The sequence below is a fragment of the Lonchura striata genome, chromosome 2, assembly GCF_050655825.1.
Source record: "Lonchura striata isolate lonStrDom1 chromosome 2, ASM5065582v1, whole genome shotgun sequence".
NCBI lineage: Eukaryota > Metazoa > Chordata > Aves > Passeriformes > Estrildidae > Lonchura > Lonchura striata.
This window is the reverse complement of record NC_140704.1, coordinates 110919119-110933948: the sequence shown is the minus strand read 5'-3', so window position 1 is coordinate 110933948 and position 14830 is coordinate 110919119. Positions and strand designations below refer to the sequence as shown.

Genomic DNA, 14830 nt, shown 5'->3' with positions numbered 1-14830 from the left:
CTTTGGGCAGCCCAGGGTCTACATTGGAGCTGGCTGAAACTGGATCTGCCCCTCATGGCACCAGCTCCTCATATCATAGAAACCAATCCTGCAGCTGCCCTGCTACCAAAACCTGGCCACATAAACCAAATGCATTTATTTCTTCATCACATAAAAAAAAGAAAAAAACAACTCCACATACCTCTACATTTGGGATTATTGTAGTGGCTTGCCCTACCAGACTAAAAAGATGCCTACTTGTTCTTCTCTGATGCAGGCCTTATTGCTATTGCTGGATAATTCACAGTCTGGAGGACTGTCTCCTTCATATCCTACATCCCCTGCCAGACATATCAAAATCCCAGAAGAAAATAAAATGGAGAAATGCAGCCAATTGCAAAATGTGCTCATCAGTTGTTAAATTTTAAGTGCTAATATCTGACACAAGAAAATGGAGGGCTGTGTAGTGTGATCTCAGGCATTTTGTACTGGCACAGGAAGAATGCAAACAGGCTGATGTTTAAGGAGAAGTCCCCAAGCAGCACTGTTGATCATTTAGTGTAAAGATCTGCTCAGAATTTAATTGCTATTAAACGAAAAATAGGTGAGAACAATCCTGATTTTTAAAGGGAGAAAAAGAAAGTAAGATTACACAGTCCCACAATAAGCATCAATAATGTTCATGCTGCAGCTACAGCATTTTATATACCCAGTTTTGGAAAGGATACAGCAGAGACATGATGAATAGGAGCCTGATATCATTTCAGTATGAAAGAAACCAAAGAGAATGGGACAGTTTAGCACAGAGAGATGAATGGGAACAGGAAAACAGCTGAACTTACTGTGTTATAAAGCAGGAAAATGAGATGCTTATAGTTATCACACACTACATTGAATTATTCTGAAAGCCTGGTAAAAGTAAACACCTTCTACATGCCCTGCAACTAGTCTTGTTGTATCAGATAATGTAAATCTTAAACCCTAGTATGATCCAAAAGAAGATGCTTCAGAAAGTCCAGCTCCTGATCTGAATCTGAATTTTATAGGTAGATTGAGCTTGTATCTGTTAAAAAGAATTGCCTTGTCAAAAAGAAAATATATGTTGTAGAAATAAGCATTCACAAATGACATCTGTATTTCATCTTCATCTGCTTCTCTGCGCTATACATGAAGGTCACAGTTCCCACTTAACATGACAACACTTATCAAAGTCTGGAAAGAGAATGCCATTTCAAAGGAAACATTTTCTCTCTTGACAGTTACAGTAGCTATAGAGCAAGCTGAAAAGAGTTCAAGACTTATTTGCCTAAGAAGGTCCTTAGGAGCAGAACCTGTTCTTTAAATTTATATCCTATTTAATCCAAAATACTGTAGAAGAGTCAGCAAGGCCTAAATCCCAGTGCTTATGCCAACCCTCATAAGTAGGAGCAGCAGTACCAGCAGTGTAGGGTGGACAGCTGCATCCCCACGCTCGGTGGATGCCATTGGTCACATCCAGCAGAACCCACATCAACAAAAATATTCACCTTTTTAAGACAGAAGGTCTCGTGTGACCTTCCACCACAGTGCTGGTGTGCAAGCAGGACTGCACAGGAACATCCTCCTAGCAGAATAAATTTCTAAAGATGGAATGCAAGCAGGGGCTTGGATTAGTGATTGACACAGTGGGGTAAAAGCAAATCCCCAGTGCAGACAAGCCCCAGCTGAGATCTATGAGGCATTCAGACTGGGGCAGGATGATTCATTGGGAAGGCAGGTCAGTCAACTTGAAATTGATTTTGATTTGTGCTCTCTTAAACACTTCACATTCAGATGAGTGTTGTCTCTATTACCAGAAGGTAAGTTTCATTTAATAAAAATAATTAGCAAAATATTTTCCTGCAACATGAAAACTTGAAAGAAATTAATTTCTACACTGGTCCTTAGATATAGAAACTTTCACCAGTTGTTCATACAGTATGAAGGGCAAATATTCCAGCATCATTGGCTGGAGGATTTTTAAGGTAGGCTTTGATCCTTGGTGGGGCTAATGATCATTAAATAATGACATATAAACCCAAACCACATTGTACTGGATAATCTTTCTGCAACCAGGCAGTTACATCCACATAACATAGTGATGTGACTCATTGATTACATTATAGGCTAAGCCACAGCTATTTAATTAATTTCTGCTGAGGTCTACTGGGTAATTTGCTGAGGAGTGCTATGCAGGAAGCACTCTGGCAGCTACTATATGTTGACTTCAGGGCTGATAACTCTAATTGTGACCAGCAGCTGTTCTCCAGGAGACTGGGATGATGTGAGAAAACACAAGACTTCTTCAGGACATCTCATGCCTTGGTGCAGTCTGGGTGAGATTTACTCATGGGCCAAATCAAGTTGAAAATCTGTTGTTGGGGTATCTCTGGTTTCAGCACTCACATCTTCTGCCTCCAGTGGTTCCTCACATTCCCTGTCAGTCTGTTTCTCCTCACTTCCTGTTCCCACCAAACTGTGGAAGTGCTACTCCATACAGCACCTTGTTATACACATTCCCATGTTACCGGTGAGGAGGTGCTGCCCTGTAGTGAAGGTCCATAAACATGGGCAAGTGTCTTGACTCTATTGATTACAGCAAGATTTATTAACTAAAGCCACCCAAAAATCCATGCAGGGCTTTTGAGCTGCAGCTATTTGTGCTAAAATCCCACATTTGGATCATCCAGTCACAGTCTCTCAGCTCCTGTCTCAAACTGTTCAGGAGTTTTCATTAGAATTATCTACATCTTTGGTTTTAATTTCACTAAGAGCCTTGAAGGGCTGCCCTTGAGCACTGTACTCTTGACAGAGATGAGCAGCTTGGCACCAATTTCATGTATCCACCTGGCTGTTTTTCATGGAGCAGACATCCATCCCCACCTCACCTTTTCATGTGGCTCAACTTAAAAAGTGGTCTGAGTGCCAGTAAGCAAGGTGAACACTACATAAAGGCCACTTGAAGAGCAGTGGGGTTAGGAAGGGTACCTGTGCTACCCTGTGGTACTTTTCCACGATGTTATCACAGGGAGACAGTAATCCATCCCTTCCTCTGCAGGAGAAACCTTGGAAGCAACCTGGAAACAGCTACGTGGTGGTAGAGTGATGGAGGACAGGAGCACTCTTTTCCTCCTGGGAAAGTTGTCTCCGTGTGGGGTAACTATGTATGAAAGAGGTCTTAGAGAGAGAGAAAATCATAATTTTAGGTATTGTTCAGTAAGGAATTGCTTCAAATTCAAGATGCTCTTCCGGAAAAAAAAATCTCACTAGTTGAATGTTTGGATAAGATGTATCCCATGCAAAAGGCAACATTCACTGCAGGATGGAGAAGGAACAGATATACACACCACCATGTACAGGGTACTGCACCGGGTGGCAAAAATCACCATTCAAATCATCTAAGGTAGCCAAGGAAATGATAGACAGATTGTTCCCGGGATCTGAGCAGGACAGGGTCTGTGCTACACGAGAGGGAGGAGGTTCTCACTGGCCTTTGGAGAGGTTCCAGTGCTACATTGCAGGGGGGAGTTGAGGGCTTGGACCTGTTACTGTGTGAAATTTTTTTTTTTTTTTTTTTTTTGGCACCAAGTAGTGTTCCTACATCCTGGAGGGGCTTGGACACCACCCTGCCACCTCTTGAACAGTGAACAGCTCTGCTGGCCACTGCCAGCCCTGTTCTGCCCCTGGTGCTGCAGGGGAAGCGTGGGACACCAAACCCAGTGCTGAGCACCTAATCCACACCTAAGGACTGGGGGCGTGGGGAGTAACCAAAAGCATGGTACTGGAGTGAGAGCCCTTCTGTGCTGGCCCAGCAGGAGCTCAGCCCTCCCTGGGAGATATTTGGACACTAAAAAGACCTACCATCATAGATTCTGAAATTGATGTTTAGGCTGAAAGCTGTATGCTTGAATCCTGAGGAGCTTCCCATGTCCTGGACATGCAGAAAGTCTGTGGTGGAGCTGGGGATTTATCCTGAATCTCAAGTTGGAATGACTGAACTACTTTTCTTCCTTCTCAACTCACTGGAGACAAGAGTTTAAGACTCTTGTCATTTAAGTGTTTCAGACTCTTGTCATTGTCAAATGAGTTTCAGACTTGTCATTTGGTGCTCAGGCAGCCCCTGAGTTGTCATAGATTTAATTCAGGTACACTGATAGTCCACAAAATAAAGTGCATTAAATATCTAGGGCTACTGAGGGAAGGTAGCTGCCATTTTTTTCATGTTTTTATACATGAAAAAAGATACAAACTTACAAAAAAAAATTCGTAAAGTTTTTTTCTATTCTTTAGGAGCAAACAAAAAAAATGGTCAATTTTTATCTGTAAAGTTTTCCTTCTTGATTTTTAATGTGATTTTAAATGGATTATGCAGACTTCGTCCCAGGCATGGAATAATTCCTCTGTCAATGAACAACTTACAGCCAGGGCACCTAATTAGGAGCTTTTCACATACACTCATTTTCAAATACATAAATAAATAATCTCAGAAGCAGCAGAACTCAGTATTAGTAGCTGAAATACACTTGCATATTTCGGAAGTTCACAGTCCTGTTGCCTGAGGAAAGAGCAAGAGTGTGAAACATTTTAAAATGGCTGAGAAATACTGAATTGGTTGGAAAAGCTGCCTCCTCCCTTTGGTACCAGCACATGCTGTGACAGCACCCAGCAGAGCTTGGCTTTAGTACCAGAATGGCATTAAAATGTGATTGCTACAAAGGTGACCAGCTTGATATATGGACTTATATTGTGGGGATTTTTTTCCTCGGGACATGAAAGAAAAGAGGAATCCTTAACTGAAGCAAGCTGAAATGAAGAGGCCATCATCTGTGGTCTAGGCCAGCTTGGAAGAAAGAACATGACTAAAAGCCATGTGGTATGAGAGGCCCCCTTTTATATTCACTTATCATCAGCTACATAATGACTAGTTAAATCCTCATGGGGGAAATGAACACATAGATTTTTTTTTTTTTTTTTTTTTTTTTTTTGGCTCTGGCAGCTGAAATGAAATTGTATTGATTTGACAGCTTTTCAGATAAGTCACATACAGATCTAGAATGCAAGATTTCTGTGACAAAACCTACAGTTTGAAAGAAACTCAAACAACTCCATCAATAGCAAGTGATAGAGCTGAATATCCAGAGGGGATATATAAAGCGACAAAAAGCTTTTGGAGGGAGCAGGTGTAGCCTAGGTCAGAAGATTGCAAGATTGCCTGTAAGGAACATGTGATAAAGGTAGATTTCAAAATGCCTCTAAATTTGATTGTGCACAGAAGTCAGCTGAAACAAAGAATTGGAGCATTTCTAAAATGTAAGGATTTTATTTCAGCAACAAGTATTTTCTTGTTTGTTCCACAAGGAGAAGTAGAGTGGCACAAGATTGCCTATAAACATTTGGAAGAGAATCTGATAATAAGTTCTGGGGGTGTCAGTATGGAAATTTGTAAGTTTTGTATGATACTGTGGCAGGCCCAGCCAAGGAGAGGCACAGTGGAATGGAGAAGACAGTTCCTACGTGGAAGAGCTTACACTGACTAGCTGGATTTGAGATTCCTTTTTCTTTGCTGTCTGGCCTCATAATGTCTATAAATGCATAAACTAGTTCCACTGTTACTATTATCAGCTCAGTACCATAATTTACTCTTTGATCTACACTTCTCACTTCATGACTGCTCCAAGAAACGATGCTGAGATGGAGAAACAGGCGGAGTCCCTCGCGGAGTGCTTCCTCCCTGGAGCAGGAGGTGTGTGACTGGAAGCCAGAGCCAGCTCCTCAGTCTGCTCCCCAGGGCAGACTGTTTAAACAGACCTTGTGTATGAAAAAAAATAACAGTTTTAGGAAGCTGAAAGTAGATCATGTCTCTTGGTTCATTAGCTCTAGCCCACAGCTCTCTCAGATACTACTGCCTGAAAAGCCCTTCCAGAAGCTCATCAAGTACCATCTTCCAGTCTGGTAAGATTTTTGACTTCATTGTTAAAGAGCTGATCCAGGACCTATTTTTGCTAAAACCCTTTTGGATGTGTGGGTGTATGTGGGTGTATGTGTGGGTGTGTGTGCTTAACTCCTTCCCAGAATTCATTTTCTGAGCATGAGAAAGTCAAAATCTTCCAGCCTTTTCTATTGCAAAGAGCTCCCACACTCTTCATGCCATCATAGCACCAGTTCACAACGTGTTTTTTTAGGCTAAGTTCATCCTTCTTGAACTGGAATAACCCAAAATGTGTGCAATATAGCAGTTTAAAACCCTTTCACTATTTATAAGAACTTGTTAATAAATAGCAGTTTACCCAGCTGATGATTTGACAGGGAAGACACGATATGCTCTCATCTCCCAAAGGCTCTTGAGTCATTTCTTGCTCTAAAACACACAACAAAGAATATATGGCAAGACCATTAGTGTGTAAATAATTACAACACCCTCACTGCTGAGCCTTTGAATTTGCATTTTTGGTTAGGCTGATTGCTCATTGAAAAGTGAATATATGGACTTATTTCTGGAGAGGTGATGTATTCAAAGGAGGTTCTGAACTCATTGATACATTCCCTTGATCTATTTTTAGTTTAACCTGTAAACAGATGAGTTTTCTATTATGATCATGTTTGATTATCTGTCAATATATGTATTGGATAGTTTGTTCAACAGTATGCTGGCCATGGAAAAATATTAACTATGTCCTTATTTTTAGGATAATATTAATTAGCCTTCATGGTAAATTAAGACCTTCTTTCCACACTAGCACATCTCAAACATAGTATTAACTTACAAGTGATAACAAAGAATCCCTGTCCATCTAGTGTGTGGTCTCTAAGCAGGGAAACAGACAACAAACTATTCCAAGCTTGCTTGCTTGTGATATAAATGATGCTTTTACCCTTCAGTTGCTTTTTCATGTGTATTCTCTCCCTGCACTTTTAGATGATTGGGGCACAACAAGTGACATCAGCAAGTAATTTGGCACAGCAAATCTAACTGTAGGGCAAAACTGCCAGTACTGGGACACAAAAGCCACACTATTCATCTCTCATTTTATGTAGCACATTTTGTTCTATCTGCATTTTGCTTTAGTCTGATTCAAAACACCAAAAATACCAAAACTTGGCATAAGCCACAGTTTTCCTTCTTCAATCAGCAACAAGTCCTTTTTTCCCTAAAAATATGCAGTTGAACATTTTTATAATTTTCTGCCAAACTTTTTGTTATTTTTGGATTGTGGTTTTTCATGAGTAAATAATTTGGGATGCATTGGGCTTCTCCTTCTTCCTTCTTGAAATTGTGGAAGCTTGTTGACATTTTGGAGCAAAGCGGCAGAAAATGTTGCTCAACAGTAGCTTATTCCACAGATTTCACTTAATTTACTTGAAATCTTCCCATGGATTTGTTCACCTAATTGGCAACATGTGAATCTATCTTATTAGACATTTGCTTTTTGCCATTAGGTATGGAATACTTTTTGACAGCCACTGTTGCACAGGGTAACGTTTGTATAGTGTAAATGGGGGCTTAGCAATTGCATATCATCCTCTACCCCAGAGAAACAAAAAATGATGATTCCTGATGCACACAGATGCTTTTTATCTTCAGGGAAATACCAAGCAACTCTCTTTGCACCAGCCTCTGATGCTGTTAATGTTCATAATTACTATATGTTTTCATAATAGCATATTAAGTTTTTTTTTCTTCTTTATTAGCATTTTCATTAGCCTTTGTTTACTTCCTAAAAAGAACCCAACTTCATTTTAGTTTGCTTCCTTGCTTTCTTAACTTTTTCTCATAGTAGTGAAAAGTTGCTTTATTTTAGGTTGGAATGTTAACAGACGTAAGCCAAGTTCTCTTTTGGGCTGGGACCTGTTTAAGCAGGTCCTTCACTTGGTTCCCAACAGCCCCATGACACATTGCAACAGGCTGGGGGAAGAGTGGCTGGAAAGCTGGCAGCCAAGAAGAACCTGGGGGTGCTGGTCAACAGCTGGCTCAATGAGCCAGTGTGTGTGCCCAGGTGGCCAAGAAGGCCAATGGCATCCTGGCCTGGATCAGGAATAGTGTGGCCAGCAGGACCAGGGCAGTGATTGTGCCTCTGTACTCATCACGGGTGAAGCCACCTTGAATCCTACATTCAGTTCTGGGCCCCTCACTTCAAGAAAGATATTGAGATGCTAAAGTGTGTCCAGAGAAAGTAGTGGAAATGGTGGAGGGTGTAGTGTACAAGTCTGATGAGGAGAGGCTGAGGGAGCTGGGATTGTTTGGTCTGGAGAAAAGGAGGCAGGGATCTTATCACTCTCTACAACCACCTGAAAGGAGGCTATAGCTAGATGGGGGGTGGTCACTTCTCCCATGTTGCAAGTCACAAGGGAAGAAGAAATGGTCTCAGATTGTGCCAGGGGAGGTGTGGATTGGATATTAGAAAAAATATCTTCTTGGAAAGGTTTGTTGAGCACTGGAACAGGTTGTCCAGGGAAGTGGTTGAGTCATCATGTACTTAAAATACATGTAGATGTAGCACTTGGGAACATAGTTCAGAGGTGGACTTGGCAGTGCTTGGTGAACAGTTGGACTTGATGATCTTAGAGGTCTTTTCTCAACCTAAATTATTCTATGATCCAAAGCCTTGGCTGAGTGGTACCCCCCTCTCTGTGAATCTAGAGGGGCCAGAGGTTCAGAGGTTGTAAAGTACATGTGTCACTTGCCAGGGACAAGCACCCAGCAACAGGTAAAAGTTCCTCTACAATCAAGGCAGGGTGTGCATGTCCAAAGTTTATATCTGTACAAAAGGCTGTTTGGTCTCAGAAGATGTACCTGATCATGTCCAGACATTGTTGTCTATAAAAAGAAAACTAAAGAGTGAAAATAACCTCTTCCTTCTAAGGTATCTAAATGTAGGATGAATCTAGATAATTTTCTTTACATCATCAAGACATATCTAGTGGTATATCAGATGTACCACACACACATCTTGTGAAAGTCTCAAGAGTTAATGCAAACCCAGGAGCTTACAGATGAAAGCAGTGGGAACATTCAGAAAGAAAATGTTTCAGCCTATCAGTCTTGATAAAGGCCACAATGGGTAAAAATGTCAGCTTTATGTGTGTTCCAGCCACTCTCAATCAATCTACTTTTGTATGTAGGTTACTGAGTGTGCCTTTCCCAAAGCCTTGAAGGCTTTAAATCTTGTGCCCAGAGTGATGCCATTATTTTCATGATAAAATTGATCCAGGCAGACATCAACTTTCATTTTCATGGTACCAGACTGGTGGGATTGTACTTTTCAGCTCAATGATTCTAGAAATTCACGTTGCAGTGGTGATGTATTGAATTGATTCTCCTTTGCTTTATATATCATTAACACTGCACCAGGGAAGTGATTTTTTTTTTCCTTGCTGCCCACATTTGGCATGATGTAACTGAATTTCTAAAAACCAGAGAAATTTAATAATCTTTCCACAAGGTCTTACAGTGAATGCAATTAGGGTGTTCTAATTCAACCATTTTTATTATTAGATGTGCTGAAATGGATTCAGTGATGAAATGAAGTGAGGAAAATTGCATTTTAAGGCTTGATGTGTGTGCCTTCCCGGTTTCCTTGTTTATTCCCACATTTGGTTCTGTCTCTTTTTTACTCTTGGAAGTTCCACCACCTCCTCTGTAGCCTCTACTGCTATCACATGCTGTATTTTTATCTCATCTCATGAATGCTTTTTTTGTCTCCTCATCTTTTCCCACTTCTCTCCTGACACTGGCACCTCTTGTTCATCTCAAGCAGATTTCATCTGCAAGTTGTCCTGTCCTTGGCGTCTTCACCAGCAGTAACTTGCCAAATCCTCAAACAGTAGGACAGCCCTGGGCATCACAAAAATGAACTGCAGGACAAAATTACTAAATGTCTTCAGTGCACAAGAGAAAATGGAAGGAAATCTACAAGGGAGCAGACACCAGGTTCAAGCACAGTGTTGTCCAGTTTGGTGGTTCCTTTTCATGCCAAGCAGCATGCTGGAGTGACAAGGCAGAAAGCAGCTCTCAACACTATCACAGGTCTCAAAACCCCTGGACATCTTCAGGCCATCAAACATTTCTGATTTATATCCATCTGCCTGTTAGACATTGAAATAACCTTTCCTGTAACATACTTTGACCTTGAAGAATTTACCCACAGATTTAAACCTTCATAGATCCTTGAATCAATCAATGAATGCTGTCATGTGCAATTCTGTTCTATGTTACAGATTCCTTCTCAAAAAAAAGATATTTCATTTAAATTAATTTTGTAATTTGCAATTAATTTTGTTTAAAAGTTTAATTTTTCAACTTTCCTGGAGTATTTTATAGATGTAACCACCCACCTCCATATTTATATGCTAATATCATATCATCTTCATGCATCCATGATAGCTAAAATAATTTTCTTTGTTGCAAGGAGAATAGCATTCACCTTAAATCCTTGAGGCATTGAGAACATTTCCAGGGCATGCCTTTCAGTTTCTGCAGAACCCTGCTGCTTCCATCTCTATCAAAGTCTGTGACAGTTCTCCTGAGGATTTGCTTCTGCAGAAACACAGGTGTTAATTCTCAGCAACTCTGCATGCCCAACCTGCTGTGAAAATTACAGAAACTCAGAGCTGTTCTAATTTCTTCTGTGCTTCCCACTGCCTCTGAGGGAGCAGCTCTCCAGCATTGTCCCATTTCTTCTTCCTGTTTCCTTCCCTGATATCTCTTGGACTTTACAAGGGAAATAGAAGTCATAAGGATGAATATCTACCAAAAGCAGGGAGTCTCTGAGTGCAACAGCCACATCCTACTGTGAAGATCCACTGCCAATAAAGCCCCTCAGCCTAAGCAAGGTAGTGCAAAGATTCCCTAAAGTAACAGAGTCTCAAGTCCATTTTCTTCATAGAAATAATTGTTTCATCAGCTCAGGAAATTGTGAGTAAATGTTGATGTTCAATTCTGAAAGGGTAAGATGGAAATTCCTTTCCTTACTGGACAATGTTTTAGCTATTCGTGCAGATCTCTTTTGCTTGTCTGAAACACAGAGGAAGATTGGAGTGTTATAAACATTTCCTATTTCACTAGCTGTGTACTGGGTTTTCATAGCTAAACTTCTCCAGGCTATGTCCATAATTTAAATAACACTGGAATATCAAAATAAAACAAGCTTTCCTTCCCAAGACCACAGGATGCCTGAAAGTCTGCATCCAAACTCATAGTTCCAAGAAGCTTAAATGTGGCCACGTTATTGATTAAAAGTGGAGTTTTTCTCATGTCACACCCTAAGTCTGGTGGCTGCTTAGGTGCTAATACACAGAATTATTTGTGTGAGAAGCCATTGCACCAGGGTTGCAGAGGGCATTATCTGTCATACTTCAAGCAAGTCCATTGACACTTGAGGCTGTTCAGGCCATTCCAAATTAATATTTTCAAATTAAGGATTCTCTGGTCATTTATTGGTAGGAATATTCTGATCAGTCATATACTAGACTCTGTGCTGATGCATTCAACACCCACACCCTTCCCGTTCTCTAGAATCTACACCTTTATTTCACTTCTGAACTATCAGTCTTCCTTCTGCTAGTGCTTTCTTTCATCATGTTTTCCTTCAAAATTCTTTTTCCTTCCCTTATTATTTTCTTTCTTAACCTATTGAAACAGAAATTGAATTAACATGACATTTACCACTGCCATGACATGTATCTTCCCTTCCCAATCCCTCATTCCTTCCCAATACTGTCTTTGGAATTTTTTTTATAGATTTATGGCATAGACTCTCTTCCACTGTCTGGGAATTGTAGCACAATAAGGCCTGATTTTTAAGTTACTCCTTGTGATTATAGAAAATTAATACTCATAATTAAGCATATTGAAATTTCTGGAACATTCTTTGATGTTCTTGATCCAAAGGTTACTGAAGCTTGAGGAAGGACTTCTGCTGATATGAATGGTCCTTACTTTAGACCTGGGCACTCTGGTTGTCATAGTCCAAAATGAGAACTCAGCATTTGGGAAGTTAATGTGTACTAAATCAAATCTTTTGAGGATGAGTCATCACTGTACTCAGCTCTGCTCAGTGGCATTTAATAATAGCGTTACAGATTTCCCAAAGTAGCCTTTTATATCTGCATAAAAATGTAAAAAAGCAAATACTGGACCAGCTTTTTGTATAGTGAAGAGGGCAGAAATTGTACAGCTTTTACCACTGTGATTCTTTTATCTCCTTTCAATTTAACATTCAGAGTTGGTGCTTCTGAAATAGAAAGAAGTTTTCTTAAGGGATAACAACACTGCAGGGCTTGGAATTACACAACCGAATGAGAATATTGAGAAGGCTGCATACATCTCCCAGACAAACACTTCCAAGTAACCACCACTGGTAACCCAACATAGCCCCCCAGCCTATCTCAATGTGAATATGGTTTCCAGAAAGTACTGGCTCATGCAGCACTGTTGCAATAAAAATATTTATTTATAGACATCTAATAGTTTCTCTGCCACAGTTGAAAATTCTGACTTCATTCTTGTGCCTCACTAGGGTATTATTTACTTGTGGAGGAAGTACAGAAATACAAGGAAAAACAACCTATTAAATACAAAAAAAAGTCTATGGGATTTCATCACTTGGTGTGTACTACCTTGTGGCTTTCCAAAGGATGATGTAAAGCATCAAACCTCAGTTGTCTTATATATCCTGCAAGTTCTGGGATTTCAGATGGTCTTGTAGGTGCTAACTTCTCCCAAAACCATGACCTGCTATTGGAAGATAAGTTTTGCTGAGTTCCCTAAAGTTAGCTCCACTGGGAGATGGAGCTCATTTGGCATTTTGTGGGTTTTGTGTTGGCTGCTGTGCACAGAAGTCTCTCTGCCTGATCAAGCTCTGAGAAAAAAGACTTGGGAAAGACTCCCAAATATTTTCTATATGAAAGAGATGAAAGAGCTCAAAAATTAGGTTTTTGGGGTTTTTGTTTGTTTGTTTGGGGTTTTTTGTTTTGTTTTGTTTTGTTTTTTGCCAGCACAGGAAAAAAACATGAGTGGATGGGCACAATGTGGGGAGAGATGCTTTATAGTGCTGGAGTCAAAGCAACTCCACAATTTAGGATAGCAATAAGACAAAAATCCACAATGAAGCACAATCTAACAATTTCATGTGAGACTGACTAGATCACTACAAGACATAGTGATCACCAGACCACTGTAAATATATTGGTGACTCTAAACAAACTTTAGGAGTCCTACAGCTAAGATGGATGAGCTGAAATGCCAGGTTTAAAGTGGAAGTATCCCTACAGTCACACCTATGGTTTAGGAGAACAAAGATGATCAGTGACCCATTGTAAAGCTATGATAAAAAGGAGTTTGGTTTTTAAAGTACTAGGGAATATAGGATTAAATAATCACCTTAGAAATAACTTCTGACATGGCTTGGAATTCCACACACATTAAGCAGTGCAGATCTTTAGTCCTCCACATCCCACTGAGGAAGGGAGATAAACCAATCTGGGAAAACACACAGTGGTCAGATGCTCCCACATGGTGCATCTCTGTGTCAGCTGTAACACCAGGGCTGTTTTTCAGACATGGGAAACAACTCCTCAGATTAGCTAGTCTGACCATTTGCAAGAAGAGATGTAAACTGTAGTTTTACTTGGTCTTAAGTAGGATTTTAAAAGAAGGTTCAAGATGCATCTGTGACCCTATAATAGTAACTATAATGCATTTAAATTCAGTGTCTTTTCCTTTCAGAGGGAAAAATTCTAAAGCTTACACTAAGTGACACTTGAGTTTTAAAAGTAGAGATACAGAAACATCAGCAAATAATTTAAAATAAAATAAAAAGAGTTTCTGTAATATAAAATGTGCTTTTGCTGTTGTGGAAGATGTCTAAGGACTACACATCAGAGGTTTGGGTAAAGATATATTGCTCCAAAAGATTCAAACATGCCAATATGGAAAAATGTTAGAATAAATGAGGCTAATATAAGTAAAAAGGCATTTCTTAAAAAAAAAAAAAAAGGGGGGAGGGGGATTCATGCGTAGGTGAAGAAATCAGTAAGAATATGAACATTTAAATTTATAATATTAATCTAAATTTTATATATATGCATGCTAAGATATATTAATGAAAGCAAGAAATACTGAGAAGTATCTTCTTCTAGAAAGAGGCAAAAAGAAAGAAAGGAAAAAAGCAAAAAGACCTACAAGAAAGTTAGTGGGATCAAAACTCATCAAAGGAAAACCCATTGCAAAATCTACCCAACTTATTTGTATTAGCATGCACATCAGAAGCTAGAAAATTTTCACGCCTCACACATGGGGAATGATCTTGAAAAATGTATTACAAGATAAGTATCGGTGACCATGATTCAGGGAAAATTAGTAATTCAAATCATAGCAAATCAGGAGGTAGGATTTTTTTTTAACCCAAAAGCTGTGAAAGAACTCAAATATGAAGTTGATCACCACCAAATTTAGCTTGAATCTTAGTTTATCTGATGGTAGCGTTTCATAACACAGGACTGAAAAATGGCAGCCATGACACAGTTTTTAGGAAAGTTTTGCATGGGTGATTTTCAAAACCTATAGACCAGTAAGGCTTTACTCTGACACCAGGAAAATGCCTACAGCCATAGAAAAAAAGTGGAATTGACAGACACAGGTCTAAGCCAATTTTGGAAAAAGTCAGCACCAGTTTAGTCTTCCCGAATCTATTTTGGAGAAGGCAGTAAGCTCCCCAGTAAGTGGTGTTCAGTTCACTTAGTAGTATTAGTATTATTAGTATTAGTATTATTAGTAGTATTATTCATGACTACAAAGCATACTCAGACTTCCAGCTCACAAGCCCACTAGACTTTG

At 39.7% G+C, this 14830-nt stretch overlaps 1 long non-coding RNA gene across 1 annotated transcript in view; it reads right to left on the bottom strand.

Moving 5' to 3' along the window:
* Positions 1 to 14830, bottom strand: part of LOC146768370 (uncharacterized) — a 63553-nt gene that overhangs the window by 29426 nt on the left and 19297 nt on the right. Inside the window, exon 1 of the long non-coding RNA XR_014952878.1 lies at positions 1506 to 14830. This exon is cut by the window's right edge and continues 19297 nt beyond it. This is a non-coding gene — a long non-coding RNA (uncharacterized LOC146768370). The remainder of the gene's footprint in view (positions 1 to 1505) is intronic.